Source organism: Lissotriton vulgaris, chromosome 8 (assembly GCF_964263255.1).
Source record: "Lissotriton vulgaris chromosome 8, aLisVul1.2, whole genome shotgun sequence".
Lineage (NCBI taxonomy): Eukaryota > Metazoa > Chordata > Amphibia > Caudata > Salamandridae > Lissotriton > Lissotriton vulgaris.
Window position 1 is genome coordinate 1,431,325,029 of NC_141696.1, and position 13,154 is coordinate 1,431,338,182.

Below are 13,154 nucleotides of genomic sequence, written 5' to 3' on the forward strand. Positions count from 1 at the left end.
TTGGGGTACACGTTAGGGGACATATCTGACCATAAAAATTTCAATTACCTCAGCGCCAAAAAGTCTGTCTTCAGTGCCACTTGTTTATGGGCACTGACAGCCTCCCTGAAGAGGTCTGGTGTCTCTGCAGTATATTGCACCATCCTGGAATGCACCCATCATCTACTTTGGCACTGGCAGAGTGGCTTTTTACTTCAGAAAGCCGAACGGCAGCAGCTCTCTTTGTGATCCGGCAAGAGGCACAAGTAGCACACAGTATGGAGCGGTGGGATATTTAGTGTGACATAGGGGGGGATCTCTTGAAAGGAGTCAGTTCAATCACCTTGAAAGCATTGTCATTCTCTGAAGAGAGGCCGGAGCCTGCAGTGGCCCTCAAGGCCGGGAGGACCGGATGCTCATCGTCAAAGGAACCATAGGACAAAACTGGCATTGAAGTACAGGGTAATGCATCGAAGATTGTACTTGCGATGGTGTGGAAGTTAGCAAACTCGAGGCAAGGACTGGAACTGGCAAACTCGTCGAGACTGGGAGCACACTGGATCACATCAGAACCGGATGGCGGAGAAAAACAATCTAACAATGGAAGGGGTGACTTCTAACCATACAGGAGGAGCCAACGAGACCTTGTGAATCGAAAGATTTCAAAGAAAAACAACTTGCATCATCCAAGCCCAACACTAGATTGCAGGCACATCATTTGTATCTGCAGCCACATATGGTACGAACAAAAGGGTTCCAAATAGCGAATGAATGCTTGAGAATCTTGCTAAATACTTTTAACAATTTTGGGCTTTAAACTCCCCATGATTCCTAATGCCGTGCATTATTCCATATCCCGAAGGGTATTTATAATGTTAAAATATGAACTTTGAGTGACAATGCAAAATTACAGCTTTTAAACCTTTTTTACATTTTTTTTTAACTACTTGGTAAATGTTAACTTTTCAGAAAATGTTCCACTGGACTGGACTTAGATTAGTAAGCTTCATTAACTATGTAGGGAAAAGTTGTGCTTTCCCTACATTTTTTAAGACTGGAGTTAAAATAGGAAATTCTGCGTCCTCAAAACCTTCTGCTGAAGGAAAGAAACTCAAAAGTGCACCTAGTGGAGGAGCAAAGGACAGTGGGAGCAGACAGGAACTGGGGCATCATGACAGTACTTCGCCAAGGACCGAGAGGTAAGGAAAAGCAGTGGTAGCGGACAGGGAAATGCAGGCAGCAATAGGCCACAGGTGTTTCCCCAGCAGCTCCCAAGTCATATTCTTAACTTATGCAGCACTAACAGAAAGGAGTAGAGGATAAGCCTCGCGCCTGCCGGAACTCCTACCCCTCTTTCACAATGCGTTTGTATGATGAGCAAAACATAAATAAAACTGTTTCCCAACTATGCACACTGTCACATCTTTATGTTGGAATATGGTGGCCATCTTAGGTGAAGGAAATCAAATCATTATGTAAAAACATAAAACCGTTTCTTCCACAAGCAGCTCACAACTTCTATCCAAAGCCTCTTGATCAGTACTCCGACACATATCATCTACAGTTGATCACATAGGGCAGTCATCTTCTATTGTTTTAATGCCACATACATCTCACGTAAAATAAAATAATTAAAAAAAATAAACAATCAGGTTCTCCTAGAAGATTTTTCACACTTAGCTGTGCCCCTGAGACAGTTATCCAGGCAGGCACTGAAGAGATTCTAGCTTTCTCGATGTTCAAAGGAGAATATAATTTATTCGGAGGGGCAGTTACCTACAACCCTACCAGCCACCATCCTGATTTTAGCGCAAACTTGCTACTACAACTTCTCCCACTCTGCCTTCAACAGAAACAGTTCCTAATTGTCAGTGACTTCAATATCCATTATGAAAACCTCACCAACCCGGGGGCCAAATATCTGGAAAATGAATGGCAATAATACAATTAGTCCAGTGGATCAAAAGACCAACCCGTATGGCTAGACACACTGGACCTACTGTTCAACATCGAGACTATTCATGTTCATGACATCAAACCATTGCTTTGGACCGACCACTCCATAATCTCCTTCTCAGACAGCCTTCCCACTAAACCACTCCAGTCAAAAACAGTCTCTCAATCGGTGAAAAAAACCTGTACCGAATCACCCCTAACTGGTTTCCCTCATTTCTCTCCCTCTATAATCCTGACCCGCCTCACACTAACTCCGTCCAAGAGGAAGCTGAAAAACTGCAAAAAGAAATTGAGAAAGCACTTTATCAGTGCGCTCCCAAACTAATAGGTAAATCCAATAATAAATTGTGATTGGGAAAGTGGTACTTACTAGAACTAAAACTAATGAAAAGAAAGTGTAGAACCCAGGACTACAAACGGAGACTGTCAAAGCATAGCAAGGACAGACAGAGCTACCTAACCGAGCTTAAAAGTTATCATTGTGCCTTAAAAAATGCAAAGAAAAACTATTATACAGAAAGGATTGAAGACCACTGCAAATTATCCAAAGAACTTTATAAAGTATTTTGTGACCGCTACAAACCCACCAGTCTGACACTGTCTCGAACCATGGCACCTACAATGGACAACTGTGAGCTACTGAATGCACAAGTTACTTTCCTTTGGTAACAATATATCTGTAAGAAACAGTAGTTAGTGCTAAATTCCTTACCTTAGAATATATCCAGGCGTCAGACTGGATCCGGAAAGTATTAGTCAGCAGTACCCCTACGCATCGGTAGGCATAGTCTGCGGCTCCGCGCCCGTCGTGATCGCCGAGATGACAGAGTACTTAGACGCCGCCCTCGCGAGCGGATGTCAGTTCTGTACATAGTTTGCCGCGCCAGAAACGCAGAGCCATGCAAGAAAACGACACAGGTGCCATGAAACTAGGGCCCTCAAACAGAGATACTTTAACCCTAGATATCGGTGCGCAGAACGGCGAGGATGGGTGGGGCGGTATTAATCTAACACTAACTACTATTTCTTACAGATATATTGTTAACAAATGTAAGTAACGTGTGCATCTGAAAGAAACAGGTTAGTGTTAGATTACTTATCTTAGTTACCTTAGAATATATACCCTAGTAATACCAACCCCGGTGGTGGGTCTGCAAACTAAGATCAAACCAGAAAGTCCTGGAGAACGGAACAGACGAAAAAGCCATCTCTCCGGACTTGGCTGTCCAGGCAGTAGTGCTTAGCAAATGTGTGCAGTGAAGCCCACGTTGCCGCCTGACAGATGTCCTCCAAGGGTACTCCCCGACCCATGACAGTAGTATCCTCTGTGGCCAGAGTCGAATGGGCGTGCAGCCCCACAGGAGGGTCCTTTCCCGCCAAGGAATAACAGACCTTGATGCACACAACGACCCACCGAGAGATGGTCCGCTTGTGCACTGCCCGTCCCTTCTTAGCGCCCACGTAACCAACAAAGAGCTGATCGTCCACCCGGAAGGACGTGTGCGGTCTAGATAGGAGAGCGCACGTTTTGGGTCCAGAGGTTGGAGCCTCTCTTCCTCTTTCGAGGGATGCAGAGGCGGAAAGAAGGTGGACAAGGTGATACACTGCCCAATATGAAAGGCTGTAACCACCTTGGGCAGGAAAGAAGGGCGAGTCCTCAGAACAACCTTGTCCGGATGGACAGAGAGGAAAGGAGGCTTAGAAGACAGAGCCTAGAGCTCACTCACTCTCCTGGCAGAGGTGATGGCGACCAGGAATGCAGTTTTAAGAGTCAGAAGACGAACAGGACAGTTATGAAGTGGCTCAAAGGGAGCGCACATCAGATAAGTCAGTACACGGTTCAAGTCCCACTGAGGCATCACGAAGGGAACAGGAGGAAACGTGTGTGATGCCTTTCAATAATCTATTTACAACAGGGGACTTGAAAAGAGAAGGCTGATCAAGAAGCCTTAAGAAGGATGAAATGGCCGAGAGATAGCTTTTGATAGTGCCCAGAGCAGAGCCCTGCTGGGCAAGAGAAAGAAGGAAGAGGAGAACCTCTGAAAGGGGGGCAGAAAGTGGATCCACAGCCTTTGCTGTGCACCATGCCACAAATGTGTTCCACCTGCATGCGTATACCATTTTTTTTGGAGGGACCCCTGGCTGCTAGAATCACATCACAGACTTTAGGAGGCAAGTCAAATGGCCTCAACTGTCAACTCTCAATCTCCACGCATGTTGGTGGAGACTGGACAGGCTCGGGTGGAGGACCGTCCGCTGCTGCTGCGACAGAAGGTCCTCCTGAAGAAGCAGACATATCAGGGGATCGACTGACATGCTGAGTAGCTCGGGATACCAGTATCTTCGTGCCCAGTCTGGAGCCACAAGGATGACTTGGGCCCGTCTCGCCTGATCTTCAGCACTCTGGGCAGAAGTGGTCTAGGCGGAAAGGCGTACAAAAGACCGCAGCTCCACTGGCGAAGAAAAGCGTCCGAGAGAGTGCCGCCTTGGAAATCCCAACGTGCAGAACTGATGACATTGCACGTTCTCTTCGGTGGTGAATAGATCTAACCAAGGCTCCCCCCACTGCTGAAAGAGACCTTGCGCCACGTCCAAGTTCAGACATCACTTGTGATCCATCATGCACTGGCGGCTCAGTTTGTCGCCCTGGCGTTTAGGGAACCTGCCAGGTGTTGAACCACCAGGGTGATGCCCTGGTGTTCCAGCCGTGGTCAGAGGCGCAGAGCCTCCTGACAAAGGGTCCACGACCCCACCCCGCCCTGTTTGTTGCAGTAACACATGGCGGTGGTGTTGTCAGTGAACACCTGCACTACACGCCCCCGGACAGAGGGAAGGAATGCCTTCAGTGCAAGTCGGATCGCCCGCAGCTCCGGAAGGTTGATATGGAGCCGGGACTCTGCCACAGACCAAAGGCCTCTGATCTCCGCCTCTCCCATGTGGGCCCCCCATCCCAGGAGGGACGCACCCGTCACTACTATGTGCTCCTGTTGGGGTAGGGAGAGGGATCTGCTGCCGACCGAATCGCGGTTCGTGAGCCACCACTGCAACTGACTCTCAGTGCCCTCCGAGATCAGGACGTGGTCGGAGAGGTTGCCCTGATGCTGTGCCCACTGAAACTTCAGGTCCCACTGCAGAGCCCGCATCTGCCATCAGGCGTGATGCACCAGTAGGATGCAGGAGGCCCTCAGCCCCAGGAGCCACTGCGTCAACCTGACCGAAACTCTGGATAAAGGCTGAAAGATCGGAATCAGAGCCCTAATATCCCAAACCGGCTGTTCGGGAGGATAAACCCGAAACTGCGCCGAGTCCAGAACTGCTCTGATGAAAAGGAGCGTCTGAGAGGGGCACAGGTGTGACTTTGGCACATTGATGGAGAACCCAAGAAAGTGCAGGAGGTCGGCCGTAGTCAGGAGGTGGGAGACTACTGTCTGGGGCGAGCCCGCCTTCAACAACCAGTCGTCAAGATAGGGGAAGACTGAAACCCCTGATCTGCGCAAATGAACTGCGACCACTGCCATCACTTTCGTGAACACCCGAGGGGGGCTGGTAAGGCCGATGGGGAGCACGGTAAACTGAAAGTGCTCGTGGCCTACCGTGAACTGTAGGTAGCGCCGGTGGGCCGGCAGGACGGGAATGTGGAAATATGCGTCCTGCATGTCCAACGCTACCATCCAGTCTCTGGGTTCTAGGGCAGCAACGACCTGAGCCAAAGTATACACCTTGAACTTCTCCTTCCATAGGAAGCCGTTGACGCTCCGGAGGTCCAAGATAGGGGGTAGGCCCCCTTTGCCCTTCTTGGGTACCAGAAAGTAGTGGGAGTAGCAACCTCGTCCTACTGCTGGTCCTGGAACGCGCTTGATGGCCTCCTTGGCCAAGAGGGTCTTACTTTCTTCCTGCAGAAGTTGCAAGTGATCCCCAACATGCGGTGGTACTGCGGTGGCATGGCTGGAGGGGTCACCTCGAAGGGGAGGGAGTAGCCCCTTTCGGACAATTTGCAGCACCCAACTATGCGATGTGATGGAGTGCCAGTGAAGGAGGTGATGGCGGACCCTGACCCCACTGGTGTCGAATGGGCCTGAAAGCTCGGACTAGGAAGGCTTTGAGGCAGATGCTGCGGGAGGGGATGTGGACTAACCTTGCCGTTGTCCCCCGGCACCGCCACGGTGGTTACCACGTCTGCGTTGGTGTTGATTCTGCAGCCTGTGGCTGTACGAACGCGTGGGGGCGCCCCTTCCTTGGCCACGAAAGGGGTGAAAAGCAGAAGTTTGCTGGCGCTGGCCCGAAGGGCCCAAGGACTTGGCCGTAGCCCTTGAGTCCTTGAAACTCTCAAGCGCACTGTCTGCTTTGTCACCAAAAAGGCGACTGCCATCAAAGGGCATGTCCATGAGCGTGGCCTGGACATCCCCTGAAAAATTGGAGGACCTCAGCCAGGTGTGGCGACGGATCGCCACAGTCCTGGAAATCGCTCTGCCCAGCGAGTCTGTGGTACCAAGTCCACATCTGATGGAGGAGTGTGCTGCATACCGCCCGTCGGCAAGTGCCTGGGGGAGCCGTGCCTGGGCCTCCTCCGGACACTGGGGCAGCACGTCCGCAACCGTGTCCCACAAAGAGTGACTGTAGCCGCCCAGAAGGCAAGCGGTGTTGATAGACCGCAACCCCAAACTCAAAGAGAACAGTTTCTTCCCAAACTGATCAAACCTTTTGGATTCATGCTCTGGAGGAGCAGTTGGGAATGCGGACTAGGATGTAGAGGCCTGGATCACCAGGCTCTCGGGGGTGGGGTGAACAGACAAAGTGGGAGTCGCCCGGAGCCAGGCAGTGGCGTCAGGCCACGTTCTTATCCACAAGGGGCACTGTGGAGGGCTTGGACCAAGTGCCCATCAGAACGTCTGTGAGGGCTTCATTAAAAGGCAGCAGAGGCTCCGAAGAGCTTACTTGCGGCTGAAGCACCTCGGTGAGGAGATCAGTCTTCATGGCCGCAGCAGGGAGCTCAAGAGCCAAGGCCTTGGCTGTCCTGCGCAACACCACACCATAAGTGGCACCCTCCTCCGTAGCCACGAAGGGAGGAGAGATGAATCCAGTGACAGGCGATGTGTCCAGACCACTGGCCTCCCCCAACTCATCTGCCCAGTCTTGACTTAACTGGCACTGCAGTGTCAGAGGGTCCCCAGACCCCTCCCAGTCCTTCCCTTCATCCGTGTCCTTTTAAACAGGCAGAAATGACAGACGGGTCATAGGTGAATTGCTCACTCACCTACGCAGAGCGGCGCCAGACCCGGACTGAAACTGGGGATGGTGTTGTCCTAAGACTGCGCTGGGAGCGACACCATCGGGGTCGGCGCCAGCAGAAGTGTCGTGAGGTCTACTGGCTTCGACCAGGATCCAGGCCTGGATTCCTTGGGCCCCTGCGGCGTCTGGACCAAAGTCGACAGAAGCGCCGTCTACAGCAGCGCCGGAGCCGAAGCACCCGACAGCGCCGGGCCGAAGCTGCCAGCCTGCCAGGGCCCCTAGCCCGGTCCGCGGGGCCCGAAGGCGCACCAACAGCGCCCGACGGAGGGATGTGAGTCCTCATGGCCACGAGGAAATCATGTATCCCCTCCAGCGTCGCATGCAGGGTATGGAGCCAGATACGACACACGCGGCTCCGGCGGAGCCACACGGGCAGTGTCGTCCGAACCCTCAGATGCGTTGCTTTGAGTGCCTCAACTTACCGGAGGACTTGGAGCCCGACGAGTGGTGATGGCTCGACGAGCGGTGACGACTGCTTTCGAGGTTAAGGCCCGGCAGTCGGGGAACGACTTGTCGTCGTGGTCGGCCCTGAGGCAGTAGAGACACCGATGGTGGGGGTCGGTCACTGACATCAGGCGGTGACAGGCTTTGCACTGCTTGAAGCCAGGCATCCCTACGGCACCAGGAGTCGAAGTAGACTCGAAAAGAGATCCTAAACAAATCAAAAAAGTTAGTCAAAAAATGACTAGAAGTACTGCTCTTCCCGGATCGGCGCTTGCTGGTGCGGAAAAAAGAATTGACGTCAGCACGCGAGGCGGCGTCTAAGTACTCCGTCGGCGTCATCCTGGCGATCACGACTGCGGACGTGGAACCGCAGATGGCGCCTACCGACTTGCAGGTTACTGCTGACAAAAACTTACCGGATCCAGTCTGACGCCTGAGGATATTCTGAGGTAAAGAATCCAACACTAACCTGTTTCTTTCAGATCACTTTTTCACCGACAAAGTGACCAAAATCTATGCATCCTTAAACAATCAGACCGAGGAAGATAATATAGACTGGAAACCATGACTCCTCATCCCCTGGCTCAGGTCCATCTGGCCACTCAGGCCCCCCTCTCAGAAGAGCAGGTAGCTAAAGCTATGACCAAGGTTAAGGCAGGATCACCACTTGATCCCTGCTCACACTTCATCTTTTCCAGATTAGTGTCAGCTTTATGTCCCCATGTCACCAAAATCTTTACTCAGTCCTTAAAGCTAGCTTCCTTCTCCACCATATCGAAGGAAACAGTGGTCTTTCCTCTACTAAAAAAAATTTGGTTTAGAAATGTATGACCCAGCAAACTTAACTGATCTCGCAGCTACCATATCTATCCAAAGTCTTGGAGAGATGGGTAAATAGACAACTCACTACTTTCCTCGAAACCAATAATCTACTAGACCCCTCCCAGACTGGTTTGAGAGCCTACAACCGCACTGAGGCCACGTTACTCACTGTATTTGACATTATCAGATCTCTAGTGGATCAAGGCAGACCCGTAGCATTGATCCTTTTGAACCTCACGGCGGCTTTCGATACCGTATCTCACAACAACTTACTCCTAATTCTTCACAAGAAAGGATTGCACTTAAAAGCCCTCTCATAGTTCGCGTACTTTCTGAAAAACGGAACCCAAAATATTCAAATGGGTCCATACTCTTCTAATCCAAAAAGTATCAAATACGGAGTCCCACAGGGAGCCACCCTAAGCCCCACTCTTTTTAATGTATATGTCTCTTCCCTTGCAAATACCAGTAGGAAATGGGGCTTTGACATCTGCTCATATGCAGATGATATGCAAATACGGATCCCTTTGGATGACAGGCTTGTCAACACGGACACTAAGAGCAACCTAATTAACTGCCTCACTGAAGTCGTAACCTGGATGACAGATCACTGCTTAAAGCAAAATGCTGGAAAATCAGAGATTTTACTCTTCGGAGGGGCACACTCAATTTGGGACAGAAGCTGGTGGCCCCAAGCGATGGGAACCGCCCCTGAACCCAAGCGTGTTGCAAAAAATCTGGGCATCCTATTCGATAATGCGCTATGATGGACCAAGTACGCACGCTACGTGGAAAAAGCATTGCTACTCAAACTGTTCTGCAGACTTTTTCCTTGGATTCCTCTGAATTGTAGAAAGACGGTCACCCAGGGCCTCTTTTTAAATAGACTGGACTACGGAAATACACTTTACGTGGGCATGCCCAGTTACCTTTTTTTTCGCCTTCTAGTAGTCAAAAACGCAGCTGCCAGACTGATCTGTAATAAAAAAAAGCATTTGCAATGCAATAGGTCTCGCATTAGGAAAGTTTGAGGTATTGGTATTGTAAATGACAATTTTTTTATCTATGTGTTGGTTTTGAAATTAGCGAAATTAATAGTTTGTCATTTACAATGCCAATAGTTTTAACTTTTGCAAATGTGGCACCTATAGCATTTGTACTGCAATATGTGTTGTATTTACGTGACTTAGATGTATTGATATTACAAATAACAATGGCTTTTAATTTTTTTAAATAATTAATTAATACTTAAATAAAAGTTATTGTAATTTATAATGGCAATAGCTTAAACTTTTGTAAATGACTTTTGTGAAGATTATGTTCAGTGTATTTTATTGTGACCAAAATCCAAGAACAGAAGTGAAATATTAACATCTTTTTGTGACATTTGTAATAAAGCTTGAAACATTGAGAGCATATTTGAACCAGTTGTTGTTGAATGGTTGCACAGATTGAAGCTGTGGTGGTGCTGAGTGATGGTGTGGTGATGCGATAGCTAGATAGAGGGGGGCGATAGAGAGTGCGATAGATAGATATACAGACACAGACAAGACAGATAAGACTGATAGAGTGAGGGCGATAGATGGATAGAGTGAGGGCCATAGATAAGATAGATAGATGGTTGTGTGTGGGGGGGCTGTGTGTGTGTGGGGGTTGTGTGTGTGTGGGGGGGGAGTTGTGTGGGGGGGTGTGTGTGTGGGGGGGGGGGTTGTGGGTGTGTGTGGGGGGGTTGTGGGTGTGTGTGAGGGTGTTGTGGGTGTGTGTGAGGGTGTTGTGGGTGTGTGGGGGGGGAGTTGTGTGTGTGTGTGTGTGTGTGTGTGTGTGTGTGTGGTGTGTGTGGGGGGGGATTGTGTGTGGGGGGGATTGTGTGTGTGGGGGGGGTTGTGTGTGGGGGGTTTATGTGTGCCAGATGAAAAAACAAACCTGCACTACCAGAGACTATGGGTGTTACAAGACAACCAGAGATCAGATGACCATACCAAACGTCTACAGACATTGGGCAGAACACGGGTTTTGTCGTTTCAATGTGCTAGAAAAACTGCTATGATTATTACCCAATGTAATCGTCCCTAAAGTGTCGACCTGGGAGTCATAAAATACTCAAGTGGCCCTATTGAGATTCGAACTTCTGACCTTTAGTTCACAAGCAGGTGTCTGCCCTCACTGCTTAAACTACTGATCCACCATGCTAAAAAAACAACAAACAAAACCGAATGCTTTAAATGGTAAAACAAATAATAAAAAATAGCGAGCAAATAGGAGAGGTGCAGAGACAGAAGAAGACATAAAAACCATAACAACACAAGAAACATCGAGAAAGGAGTAAAGAAACTTAAGGGAGAGCGGCTTAAGAAAAGAACGGAGAGATGAGAACAGACATTTATTGTTTTTCACAGTTTTATATTGCGTATTGGTGGACTTTACAGGTGCACTAGTTACATTCAACACAGGGATATTGAGTCATTTGCCCAGAATCAAAGGCTGCTGCGCCGACGCCGGGACTTGGAGCTGGTTTTCCCAGTTGCAAATTCAGCAGCTCTGTCTGTAACTCACACCCTCCACTCTCGGGATAACAAATGCCGATGTAAGTCAAGGGTGGCGGATGCATGCACAGAGCAGGTGAAAGGGGCTACGGTGGCGATAGAGAACATATGGGCAGAAAGGAGCTACAGAGGGGGTAAAACGAGGCAGAGGAAAGAGCTGCTATGGGTAACTGGGAGAGAAGAGGAGGTGATGCATAAGGGAGATTTTAAATGAAGGGCTCGGTGGAGAGAAGAAAAAAAGGAGGAAGAGAAAAATCTGGAGATTAGTAAAGAGTACAGAGAGGAGAGAGTAGTAGACCTGAAAACAAGAGAGTTGTGGAAGGAAAGAGGACACAGAAGGTGGCGAGAGATGCAATTTAGAGAGAAAGGGAGAAGCAAGGAAAGAAAACAGGAGTCAGGAAGATGGACAACAGAACGTAGAGACGAAGAGAAGAAAAGAGCGGAGAAATGTGTAGGAGTGCGAGGCACGATGGAGTGAGACGAAGAAAGAGCATGTCGGGCAGAAAATAGAGAGTTTACTAAAGCTGGAGACTGCGGAGCTGGGGAAGCCCCCCAACTACGTCATGCATTACCTGGCTATGCGGACAGAGGTCACAGCGCCCCTATCCCACATCTGTATGCCGAGGAAGCCTCACCCGAGTCCGCCGCTCCTGCCTTCGTGAAACGTATACGGTGTCCATAGAAGACAGGCGTCTGATAGTGCTGATTAAGGGCAGAAACCGACTAAAGAAGAGAAAACAATCACGCAAAGCCGTAGCGTAGAGGCGCTCCATAAACGAACAAGGAAACGTGACGAACCCAATTGCTTTCAACAGGCATTTTGAAAAAATCCTTGCTCGACCATGACTTAAAAAAATAAGGCGGAAGAGACGCGAGACGCCAGCGGCCACTCGCGTGCACATCTCCTGTCCTAGTAGTTATCGGGAGTGTGCCGCCGCGCTGCCCGCGGCGATCCGGAAGCTCTTGGCCAGCCGGCCAATCCGCTCGCGGCCGACCGAAAGTCCCGCCTCCTGAGGTCCGCGAGAAGAAGGCCTGCCGGCGCATGGAGCGCCCTGCCGGTCCTGGGTAGCCCGGGTCCCCAGGAGGGGGCAGAGGAGAAGGTGGAGTGTGGCGCCTGTTGCGGGGCTCCTCTGACCTGAGGGAGCCCCGATCCAGAAGAGGAGACGCGCCGTGAGGAGCCCCGCCGGAAGAGCGCAGCCGGTGAGTGGGGCCCAGGGCTGATGTGAAGTTAGAGTCCCCCGTAGGGGACTCCGTGCCTGCCTGTGTGTATGCCTGTGGAGGGGGAGGGGGGGGGGGGGGGGGGGAGTGTGTGCACTTGTGCGCGAGGGAATGTGTGTGCGCATGCGTGACTGTGTGATTGAGAGAGAATGCGAGGCAGGGGATAGTGTGCCGTGTGCCTGTATGTGTGCCGTGTGCCTGCGTGTGCATGCGCGCGCCTGTGTGTGTGTGCAGAGGGGTGGGGGCTGCCTGTGTCTGTGTGTGAGCAAGGGCTGTGTGTTACTCCGCGCAAGCGCAGCTCAGACGCGTGCTCCCGCGGTGAAAACTGGAAACGAAAAGCGCGTGGCACATTGCTGTCCACTTTCCTAAATACGGGTAGCATTAGGTCTGAAGCAGACACCATCAATGCTCACGCATTGAGGGTTAGGTCTGCTCGACCTAAAAACATAGAGCTCAGCATCCGACAGAATGAAGGAGCTACTTTGGCTGCTGGTGCGACAAAGAGCCACATTCAAGCTCCTCTGCTATGCCCATAGAACCTTGCATAATATAGGCCCACACATCCTACAAGACAAAATGGCATTCTACATCCCTTCATGTAACTTGAGATCGTGTCAACAAGTCCTTATAAAAGGCAAAAGCACCACCAGAGTCAGGATGGGAGACAGCTCCTTTTCCAAGTCAGCTGCCGTCCTGTGAAATGGCCTCCCAATTGACTTAGGACTGACAGACAACCATTCTGCTTTTTAGAAAGAAGCTAAAAACCTTCCTGTTCCCCAGATACTGAATCAATTTGTCACTAACTAAAAACAACCTACGACACAATCAAACTCTGTCTCTTAAACCGCATTGACTGCTCTAAGCATACTTAACAAATCAAATATAGCAGCTATGCTCCATTAT